Genomic DNA, 12,428 nt, shown 5'->3' on the forward strand with positions numbered 1-12,428 from the left:
TTCTATTCCCTCTGGGGTGCGATTCTCCCCCCTCCGGTGTGCAAAGCTCTCCCCCCTCCGGCGTCCGAACCTCTATCCCAAGGTCTGTAGGGTTCGACTTCTTCTTCTCCCTTTCTAATTTAGGGTTCTTCTTGTCAAGTTAATCTAGGGTTTATGCACTTTGGAGTGGGGAAAAAAGAAAGTAAAATTTTTTCTTAGACTGTTGTATGATGATGATCTTTAACATTTGGCAATAGGAGGCATAAATTGAAAACAAGAAAACATCTCCAAACCCGTGCAATTTTGGACTGAAATAGTGAACGCTTCTATTCCAATTGCCACAACGGATCGCAGAAACTAGTGAGAAATGAGGAACAAGCCTCAAATGATGTAATAATAATAATAGAAGAAATTGTAGAAGGAAGAAGCCCTTAAACTTATGAATTGGGTGATCGCAGAAACTAGCCGAATTCTTTCTGACGGAGAATTTGAAGAATAACCCGATCCAAATTGGTTGGGCATCTGAACTAGTGTTTCTGTTTATGCTTCTGTCTCTGTTTCTGTCTTGGATTCCTCCATTGATCCCCATAAGCCTTGATCAAGTATGCTCATGGGAGAAGTTGCAGAGGCAGAGTTCTGAATTTGCTTCAAATTCAATTGTCCGCCGCAACCCTCTTCGAGAAATTGGTGCTTAAGAAGCTCCTGAACCGTCCACCGCTCCTTTGGATCTCTCTTAAGGCACTTCCCCAAAAAGTCTTTTGCTTCCTCTGACAGGAAAGTTGGGAACTCCGGTATATCAGAGGAGAATGCGATCTGTTGAAGTGCAAAGACCAAGAGTTTTCGCACAGAGACATTGGTTTTCTAAAAGACAAGAAAAGTTCCATGAAAGTATCCACACAAGTACCCGTCTTGCTGCACCTTTGATTTGTCACAACCAGTTCAAGATATTGGTTTATACATGAATTTCCAACACCATTTGTCTACTTGTACAGAGGTGGAGAGAAAGGGAGAGGAAGAGGCAAGGAATTTTTACACTCAGAAGTGGGGAAAACAGATATCAAAACTTTTTTTTAGAAAAAAAGGAAAATAAAACATAAAACTCAGACAAAGATAGGATAAAGAAAAAACTAAATGGAAATAATAGAGGAAAGAGAAAATGCACCAGATGTATAGACTATAGAGAAACTAGGTTCAACAATTGTATGACTTCCCCCTCCATTTTAAACAAGTTTAAGTGCCTTTTTCTTTTTTTCTTTGACAAATTATTTGAACTATTTAATACACAATACAAGCAACTATCCATATACATATGCACTATGGTAAGTCTTGCAAGAAAGTTGCCATACTCTTCACAGTCTATAAAAACATTAGTATATAAAATTCTCTTCTGATTTATAATTTTCCCTCATTCTGGATAGTCTAAAGTCTAAACTTGACTTAATGCAGGTTTTGCAACATTATTTAGAATGAAAATCAAAAGTCAATATAAGAATCCGCTTAACGCAACTTCTTTAAGTTATTTAGCAGGGTCAACAACACTAAGAATACTTGCAACAGATGCCTAACTTCAACAAAAGAAGCAAATGCTTTAGACAATTCAAGCAGCCAGTTGGTTAATTCACGAACCAAGTAAAATTACTATCACTTTTACCGTCATAGTAAAATCTGCTTTGTCACTTAATTTGTTCTGTTTCCAATAGCTTGACTGCTGATGAATATGGTGGTTTCTGTTGCTTTGTAGAGCTTTGAAGAGGTTGGTGAAGTTACATTGTAAGTTTTAGTGTTTTCTTTGAGGAAAGATCTATGACTTGTGTTCCCTGTGTTTGAGTTCTGGCTCTATTTTGAGCGTTTCTCATACTCTGGATGCTAAGTAATAATAATCCACTTTTACCATGTTTAATTTGCAGATAACCGATGTCTACCACGAGTGTCAATGACAGTAGTCAAAGTGGGTTAAGGTTTGTGAATGTTAGATGCAAATGTCCTGAACCCAAAAGGGCATTGGTGCGAATTTCAGAGTCTAGTTTGCACCCAAATATGTTGTACTACTGCTGCCCTGAAGCACCAAGAGGTTGTCGATACTTCTCATGGTGTGAACCTATAGCTGCACCAAGACTTTTGCCACCCCCTGCAACTAATTTAGAAGCAGTTGTTGGTGAAAGAATCCAAAATCAACAGATGAAAGAAGATATTCGCAGCTTGAAGAAAAGAATTAAGTATTTAGAGAAAGCGTATGGAACGATGAAAATTGTAATTGGTGTGCTTGTGGTGGTGTAGACACCGAATTTTGTCACCCCCCGGCAATGATGATAATATGAAGGATTACATGTTGGACATTTTATACTTGGAGAATTTTCAAACTTAGAGTAGAAAATGACAAATTTTTCCTATAAACTTTCAAGAGAAAATGTTTTCAAAAATTAGAATTTGATGTTGTGGATTATTGTTGTTTGCCTCCTCAAGTCGGACATTACACTTTGATGCGAGAACTATGCGAATCGACGCCCGATTCTCTCTTTCATTATATGATCCGGGTCCCTAATTTATGCATATTTTTGTAAAGGTTCCTGATCGAGACTATAATCGTGTCTCACATCATTGGATAGTGCTCGGACTGAGCTTTCTAACGATATATTACACGTCGAATTCCGACAAACGGTTTGAAAGATTTGACCCCCGAAAGTTGACTCCAAAGTTCGGTATCAGATTTCATTCCGAGCAATCAAAGGGTGCCACATGGCGCCCAAACCCCTTTGTCCAAAAGCAAGCCTTTTGGGACAATTCTCTCTAGTTTTTTAGTCCCACATCGGAAATTTGAGAGAATTGTCCCAAGTCCCAAGGCTATAAGAATAGCCCTTCCCCTCTTCCAAGGGGGGGGGAGAAAAATTGAGAAAAATTTGAGAGAAGGAATATGGCCCCATGAAGGTTTTTGCTAATTCCCTCTCTCTAAATAAATAATCTCTCAAAGTATACAAATTTAAATGTGTAATCCTTCCTTGAGCCGGGAGACTTAGTCCGATTCGGTTCGATTCGGTTTTGGCCTTGAAGCACAAGGGTTATCTCCCCTTGTTTCTTGATTAAAGCCGGCTTAAGGTATTTTTTCTTCTCCTAATTGCAGTTTAGACCTAGCTTATCTAATTTAATAGATTAATTTCTAATTTATTAATACTTGATTTGTTTAGATTAATTAATTAGTCTCAATTTGGTTCAATGCGGTTTATTAGATGTAAATCGGTTTACTTCGGTCCAATTAAAGGTATTTAGATAATTGATTTTTTTGATTAATTAAGTTTAATTGTTTTTTTTAACATGTAGATTTGATTTGGGTTAGTTTTTTAAAATTGTTTTTTGTTCTTTTAATCTAGACCCTTAGATTAGGATCTCAAGCCCTAATTTCCTCCCCATCTTTCCTTCTTCTTCCCTTCTTCTTTTCTTCTTCTTCTTCTTCTCTTCTTTTCCTTTTCTTCTCCAGCCGAACCTGCAACTTCTTCTTTTTCTTTTATCTTCTTCTTCTCTTTTCCTTCCCTGCTGCTGCAACCCCTAACCGGCAGCAACCGAACTGCAGCCGCACCTAATCTTCTTCTTCTTCTTCTTTTTCTTTCTCTTTTCCTTCCCTGCTACTGTAACTGGCAGCAACCGAACCCCTCTCTTCTTCTTCTTTTTCTTTCTCTTTTCCTTCCCTGCTGCTGTAACTGGCAGCAACCGAACCGCAGCCGCACCTTTCTCCTCCTTTCTTATTCTTCTTCTTTTTCCCTTCTTCTTCACTGCTGAACCAGCACCAATCGAATCCCCTGCCCAGAGATGATTATTTGGCGAGGCTTCAATCCGGGGGCCTCGATGTCTCAGCTCGTAATGACTCAGTTGATTGGATTTACAAGGTTTATCGCCATTATAGCTTCGAGCCATTGACTGCTTGTTTAGCCGTTAATTACCTGGATCGGTTCTTATATGAGTATGAGCTTCTGCGTGGGAGTAACGATCTTAACAATAAGGAGTCATAGAAGTACCAGCTGTTGTCTGTATCTTTCTTGTCTGTGGCGGCAAAAATGGAAGAAACCAATGTTCCAATGTCTGGAGATTTACAGGTGATAGAAGGAAAGCTGATCTTCCAACCAAAAACGATTCGAAAAATGGAGCTTCTCCTACTATCAGAGTTGAAGTGGAGGACTAATGCAGTCACTCCCTTCTCCTTCTTCTCCTTTTCCTCCTCTTCTTTCCCTGCCACCGTTGGAACCCTTAAACAGCAGCCACCGAACCCTTGCTCTCTCCCTTCTTTTGTTCCTTTGAAACCTGAACCGCACATTCCCATCTCCATCTATTCTCTTCCCTTTTCTCTCTTCTTCTTTTTCTTCTCTTCGCTGTAGCTAAATCCAGCAGCACCCTTCTTCCTTTCTTCTTCTTCTTCCCTGTAGTAGAAAACCAGTCCCCTCTTCTCCTTCTTCTTCTTCTTTTTCTTCTTCTTCCTCTCTTCTTTTCTCTTTTACTATGGCCGAAACCCCATCTCCTTCTCTATCTCTTTTTTATTTTATTTTCTTTTTCTTGTGTTCATTTTCTTTTGTTTATTCATTTCATTTTTTTCATTTATTTATTTATCTTTGTAATTCAAATTGTAATATGCTCCCAACCCCTATCATTGTGTGACATTTCTCCCATTTCACTTTTGCCTTCGCCGTGTTTTAATTAATTCTCCGTGTTTCAATTAATATTTTTAGGGGATTCCATATGGAGTCCTAGGGTCACTCTAATCCAACCCCTTAGGATCGAGGGCTGAAACTGATTGGGTTTTGCTCGTTATTTTTGAATCATATGATAACCACGGGGTTTCACTAATTTCTGTTAAGATAGGGTTTTGAATCAACAAATGGATATATGGGACGTAGTTTAGGGCGTGTTTAGTTTAGGACGGGCGTGGTTGGCCCCTCAAACCGACTCGTAGCATTAGGTGCGTATTGGGGATTTGGGTTTTCCTACTATCTCCTATCTTTTGTACTCCGACATTCACTTGCATTAGTGTAGTACTAATTTAGATTAATTCAAGTAACTTAGTTAACTTAATTAGTCATTTCGACTGTTGTTTATTTAATTGTGGTTAATTTATTTAGTTTTTTTTTTAATCACTGCATTTGATTTCTTCATTCAATTCAATTTATTAAATTTGTGTAATTACCAATCTTTTTCCCTCTAGTAGTTCGTTTATTTTAATCGATCAATTAATTAGTAATTTAATGTAGGATAATTAACTAGATTAATTAGTTAAAAGATTCTCTTCTCATTAGCTTAACTAGGGTTTTGAAAATGTTTAACTCATCTTAGGATTAGCTCAAGGTAAACATAATTAGTGCAATTAGGTTTCGTGATTAGTTTAATTGTAGGATAATTAACTAGATTAATTAGTTAAAATATTCCTTTCTCATTAGCTTAACTAGGGTTTTGAAAATGTTTAACTCATTAGTTTAACTAGATTAATTAGTTTAACTAAACCTTAGGTTTAGTTTAATCCTCCTATACTAGATTAGGTAGATTAGTAAAAATGCATTCATTTAATGTAATTAGCCCATTTAACTTTTATAAATTAATTAGGTTTCATTTAATTTATAAATCTTTTTAATTAGATTAAGTAGGATTGCAATAATTTATTTCATAAATTACTAGGGATTAGGATTAATCATTTTAATTGATTCAATTTAGGATTTCATAAATTCATTGATCATCCATCTAGGTTAGGTTCAATTAATCGAGTTAGTTCAATTTAGGGTTTCACAAATTGCTCAACTAATCCTAGGTTTAGGCTTATTTCATTAGCTTAATTTAAGACTCATAATACATCAATTAAATCATTTAGGTTTTTTCTAATTTTAATTAGCGTAATCATTTCATTATTTGCATCATAACCTAGCTAGCATAATTTAGACACTTGGTTTAGGGTTTTCACATGTCATGCTTAGATACCTAGTTTAGGGTTTTCAGTGACCTAGATTTAGGACTAGTTAGTAGGGTACAAACAAACTTCGGTCAAACAAAAAGAGACCGGCCTTCAGGTCGGGCAGACTGGGTGCCTAACACCTTCCCAGTCTGTCACTTGACACTTGCCCAGAATCTTGGTGCAAACTAGCCTTATCCATCAGAGTCATTAGTCTCTCTCCCTTAATTGGGGGAGACATTTATGGTCCTAGACCATTTTCTAGGTGGCGACTCCCTTTTACCCATAGCGTGTATCCCCCCGTTGGCATTTGACGACCAGGGGATACTATCTCATCTCATTAGGGTTGAACCCAAGAGCGTGTGTACATGCGCTACATGCAGAATCGCGATCCCGCGGCGGGGGCGGAGGTCCATGGTACCTACAGGTGGTGTGTTCAGTGTTATGTGTTAAAAAATGATTTTACAATGTTTAATAGTGAAGTTGTGTCAAGTATGTAAGAATCTGAACTAAATGAAATCGTTCATTCTCACTGTTCTTATTACTAAGTTATTGATTAATCATGACCCTCAAAATTGAATCGGTAGCATTTTGATGGAGAGAGTGCCAGCATTGTGATAAGTTTAAAAAATAAACAGGCAACATTTTGACTCTAAACGGGCAGCATTTTGGCTGTAAACGGGCATCATTTTATTTTGACTCTAAACGGGCAGCATTTTGGCTGTAAACGGGCATCATTTTGGCTATAAAATGACATTTAATACCTGTAACATTATACACTTGAAACCAACATATTTCATCACAACCTATACCATAAAAAAAATCCAAAACATATCCATGAATACCTGTTCAAATTCCTGTTTTCATCACAACCTATACCATAAAAAAAGTCCAAAACATATCCATGAATACCTGTTCAAATTCCTGTTTTCATCACAACCTATACCATAAAAAAACATCCAAAACATATCCATGAATACCTGTTCAAATTCCTGTTTTCATCACAACCTATACCATAAAAAAACATCCAAAACATATCCATGAATACCTGTTCAAATTTCTGTTTTCATCACAAACTATACCATAAAAAAACATCCAAAACATATTCATAAATACCTGTTCAAATTCTTGTTCATAACATATTCCATACAACCATGTCTAGTGTGAAATAGAAATAGCTCTTAAAAAAAACCAAATCCGTCAAAAACATCCAAAACCATAAAGAAACACCCAACTGTCTTAAAGTCATAAAAAGTAAATTAATACAATATTGTTCTCTTGTTCTAAATTAAAACATCTAGATTGCTTGTACATCATTTCTTCTCCCTCTCCCTTGCTGTCCTCTTTGCTCGATTGGTTTTTTGCTTGGTCAATACCTTATCTTGTAAACACCCAACTGTGCTAGACATAGATACTTGTGATCTAGTCAGTCGTTGAGATGTGCCGATCCCATCTTCACTCTCTCCTTTATGTTTCTCCTACACAACAACAAATAAGCATGATATATTTATTAAACAAGTTTCAACTAAATAAATAAAGTGAGTTGCATTTACCTTTATATTCTTCTTTTTACTAGTACATCCATCCTACTTAGCATCTCCAGCCCTCGGGCATGTCCTCCTATTGTGTCCTTCCTTCTTGCAGATGCCACACCTAATTGATGATGATCTCTTCCTGAAATCTGAAGGAAGTGCTTCTCCTGCTTCTCTTTTCATGATTTTGTGAGGTCTACCTGATAACCTCTTCAGATTTGGTGGTAATACTCTCTCATTAGGAGCATCATCCTTCAACACTGCCAAATCTGGAAATGGATGGATCATCTATTTGTATGTATCCAAGTATTTTCCAATACTGAAAAATGGATCACAATAGTTGACCAATTCTCCCCTTATGTATGATATAGAAGCTGCAGCATGGAGACAAGGTATACCAGTGCTTTTCCAAACTCTACAATCACATCTGTAATGGTTCAAATTAACCACAAATCTGTTTTCAAATCTATCTAAGACCTCAAATTGACCTTCACCTGCCGGTTGACACTTGTAATGCCTTTCTTCTTGCTGAACCTTGTTCAACTTCACCATAACCCTTGGTGTTACTTTACCCTCCCATATGGTTGCCTTCTCATACCTTCTATGTAGCCTACCCATTATTTTCACCCTTAGGTGATCAACCAATGTGAGAATGGGTTTGCTTCTTAAGTCTCCAATCCAATGATTAAATGACTCAGTCATATTGTTCGTTATATGGTCACTTCTTGCTCCTACATCAAAGGCATGCCTTGACCACATCCTCGAGGGGGTTTCATTCAAATACAAGTATGCATTTTCCTTAATCTCCTTGATGCTATTCATTTCCTTTTGAAACTGAAGTTCAGTTGAAGCTTGTGAGGCAGCCCAAAAATGTAGTCTCAATAGCATACCAGGGTGCTTTGCCTTCAGGTTTTGATATAGATGCCTACTGCAAATTCTTTGGTGAGTATAAGGGAAGATTGTGGAAATCACAACTGACAGCCTCTATACAACACATATGGAAAATGTTAGGACATGTAAATGAATAATTCAAAATACATATAAAAAAGAAAAAAAAGAAAAAAAAGAGAAAGAAAAGTATATGCCCCTATACCTTCTGTCTGTCTGACATGAATGTGAGTGACATATCATCACTGTCATCTAGTAGAGCATCTCGTAAATTATCCAGAAATCACGTCCAGCTATCCTTGCACTCAATTTCAACTACACCATATGCAATAGGAAAAATACCATTGTTCCCATCAACAGATATTGCACTCAACAGTACCCCTCCATACCGGCCCTTGAGGTGGCAGCCATCAAGACCAATGAACGGTCTACATCCTCTTAAGAAACCTTCTTGCAAGCATCAAAACAAACAAACAATCTTTTAAAAATCGGATTATCTGACATACGGTTCCTGTTCTCAAACTGGAGCTTAAAAATACTCCCAACATCCTTCTAAAGTACCAACCTAGCATAAGCAGGTAATTTTTCATATGATGTAGAATGTCTTCCTTCATTAATCTCTAGGGCAATCCTGCGTGCCCTATACAGCTTGGTATAGTGGAACTGAAGACCGTATGTTTTCTGCATGTGATCAGCCATGGTCTCTATTTTCATTTCTGGTTGAACCTTCAGTTGTTGAAGAAGTTTCATTGCTATCCATCTAGATGTAGCAGAATTGTTCTTGGTTGCCTTAATACATGTATGAACTGGGTTATATGTCTTTACCATGTAGGTGATACCATCTGATATTGGTGAAGCATGTAATCTCCATGAACAATTTGGTGCTCTGCATATAACTGTAACTCTAGTTTGTTCATTTTTCAGCCTGATAATATCAAACCCCTCTTGTAGTATATACTCTCTCAAGGCTTCCTTGAAATGGTGCACATTTCCATATACATTACCTTCAGCAATCTTCACCTTGCCACCTTTACCCACATGGTTCTGTTCACCAAATTCGCCATAATACTCTTCAGATTCATATCCATATAGGTCATCATCAATTGGATCCTCATCATTTTTCCCATACCCATCATCCTCTGTAGATTCACTGTCATTCTGACCATCTTCTTTTTCACTTTCATCATCCCACTCGTATTCGCTGTCAATTTTTCGCTCTTCATCAAATCCAACCATAGAGTCATCCGAACACGCATTGCTGTTGCTAATAGCCCTGACAACCTCATCAGACACTCTCAATCTCTTACCAGTAGCTTCACTTCTGCTACTAGCTCTTCCACTAGAAGTAGCAATGCTCACAAACCTTGCAATGGTCTTAGTATCTTTACCTCCCCTAGTAGTAGTTGTAGCACAAGCAGTAGCACTTCCACTTTCACTACTATTAGCATCAGTAGTAGCCCTACATACAGTAATTTTTCCCTTGCTCTGACCAGGACCATCACCATACGGTTGTAGAGCCTGTTGACATTGTCCATTAGGTTCATCATCAAGTTCACCATCTCTATCATTAACCAGACTGCTAGGGAACCGGTTAACTGTAAATTCATCGGTTGCAGACTTGCTGTGAACAATGTCATCCACATATATATTTATCATATCACAACTATGCAAGCCAAACAACTCATACACTAATGGATCATCTGTTACCTCCTTTATCTCATTGTTTGGTAGTATACACTTCGCTTGGAAAACTACATTATGACCCACAGGCACATGTGTGATGAGTTCATTGTAGATGTCATACACCATGTCCAAGTAGCCATATAAGTCTGGATCAACAATTTTAACTGTAGTCTTCCCACTCCAATGGTATTCAATAGCACACTTAACATTCATTACTAAAAAAAAATTCAGATGTGAAAACAGAGAAAATCAGTAACATTACTTAATACTCATTGGAATGGTAAACTCTTCATCAAAGATTTCAGATAATACACAAGTCAAAGCATTTATACATCCAAAAAAGAAATTTCCAAATCAAAATCAAGGACCAATCATAGCAATGCATAATACAGAGAACCTAATCATAGGATTTTCCAAATATCAACTATTTTCCCATATATATTTTCTCATAACAAAATAATTTGGTTAAATCATCAATCCACACTTAACATAAATAATTGATCTTTTCTAACTTTCTTGAGGGATGAGGTTGTCATTTTGTCTTCTCTATCCGGCCGTATAATAAGATAATATATCATGTACAAGAGAGGGAGAGAATAGGTTTCACAATAGCAACATAACGTAAGTCGATAGAAATCGTGAACCTCTGATGCTGGAACTATAAAACCTCTAGATGATTGAAGACTAATTCATAGATATGCTACTTGATCACACATTAAGCTGATATGAATGGGTCACATACTTACCTTAAAGGTTAGAAGAAAGAGAAAAAAAGAGGGGGGGGGGAACCAATGGAAGTTCCATTTGGTTCTAGGAAGACTACAACCAGAAATTAATATCTTCATGGTTGCTGTTGGGCCAACCATGGTGGTTATAACATTGATGCTCCTTATTAGACCTGTTGGAGGTCACAGACAGAATTGGCCATCCGATGGTTTGAATTTCACATTTATTTACAGTGTCTGCCTCCTTTTGGCTGCTTATTTGATGGGGATCATGATTGTTGAAGATATTGTCGATCTGAACCACATTGTGATCACCTTGTTCACAATTTTGTTGTTTGTTCTCCTACTGCTTCCTATTGTAATTCCCATCCTATTGAGCTTTTCTTCAAAGCAGAGACCCGCTGAAGAGAGCCTTCTCCCTGTGCCTCAGAAAGAAGAACCTAGCAAATCTGGCCACGATGTTAACGAGGTTATTTTCAGTGAGTTGGAGGATGAGAAACCAGCGGAAGTAGACTTGCTTCCTGAATCAGAGAGACACAGGAGAATTGCACAGTTGCAAGCAAAACTGTGCCAAGCAGCTGTAGAAGGGGCAGTGAGAGTCAAGAGAAGGAAAGGTCCACGTAGAGGGGAGGATTTCACATTGATGCAAGCATTGATAAAGGCAGACTTTTGGCTTATTTTTTCTCTCTTTTATTGGGTTCAGGTTCTGGTTTGACCGTGATCGACAATCTTGGTCAGATGAGTTAGTCTTTAGGGTATGACAATACACATGTATTTGTATCCATGGTCAGCATTTGGAACTCTCTTGGCCGTGTTCGTTCCTTTGTTTCTTCCCTCAATAAATACTTACTGAAACATAAACTTCTGGTTGGCGGTGATCGATTTTTACGGGATCCAGTCATTGAAGGTTCAAATTCTCGTTTTTGGTGGATCATCAAACAACAGTCCAAGAAAAAAAATTACTTTCTTTTTTCCCCACTCCAAAGTGCATAAACCCTATATTAACTTGACAAGAAGAACCCTAAATTAGAAAGGAAGAAGAAGAAGCCGAACCCTACATACCTTGGGATAGAGGTTCGGATGCCGGAGGGGGGAGAATCGCACCTGGAGGGAATAGAATCGGACGCCGGAGGGAAGAGAATCGAGTTGCAGGGGGTGTCGTCGTCTTCTTCTTCTTGTCCGGCCGAGTGAGTGAGAGGAGTGAGATGAGAGATGAGAGATGAGAGATGAGAGATGGGAGATGGGATATGGGTTTAGGAGATGGAAATAAAAGAGAGGGCAATATTGTCCTCTCACAATAGGTGGGGGTATTTTGGGTATATTATAAAAAAACTAACTGGTTTTCATTCATTTCTCACGGTCGGCTAACGGCAGGGACCGATTTGAAATTTTTTGAATTTTTAGGGGGTGGCTTTGACGTTTCGAAAAGTCCAGGGGGTGGCGTTGAATAACGACCGAAGTTCAGGGGGTGGCAATGCAATTTTCTCTAACTTCAATAAACTTGGGGGGGGGTTTGGAAACTATGTAATGAAAATGTAAGGGGGGGTGGAAACCATGCATTGAAAATGTAAGGGTAGAAACCCTTTCATAGTAGACCATACAATAGAGCTGGAGCCAAAATTTTAAACTTGGGGGGAGGGGGTGGAAACCATGTATTGAAAATGCAAGGTTAGAAACCCTTTCATAGTGGACCATACAATA

General features: G+C 37.9%; 1 pseudogene; it reads left to right on the forward strand.

Moving 5' to 3' along the window:
* Positions 1–10,731: 10,731 nt before the first annotated feature.
* On the forward strand, positions 10,732–11,720 carry LOC122089629 (annotated as a pseudogene).
* The last annotated feature ends 708 nt before the right edge of the window (positions 11,721–12,428 follow it).

Source organism: Macadamia integrifolia, chromosome 9, assembly GCF_013358625.1.
Source record: "Macadamia integrifolia cultivar HAES 741 chromosome 9, SCU_Mint_v3, whole genome shotgun sequence".
Taxonomy (NCBI): domain Eukaryota; kingdom Viridiplantae; phylum Streptophyta; class Magnoliopsida; order Proteales; family Proteaceae; genus Macadamia; species Macadamia integrifolia.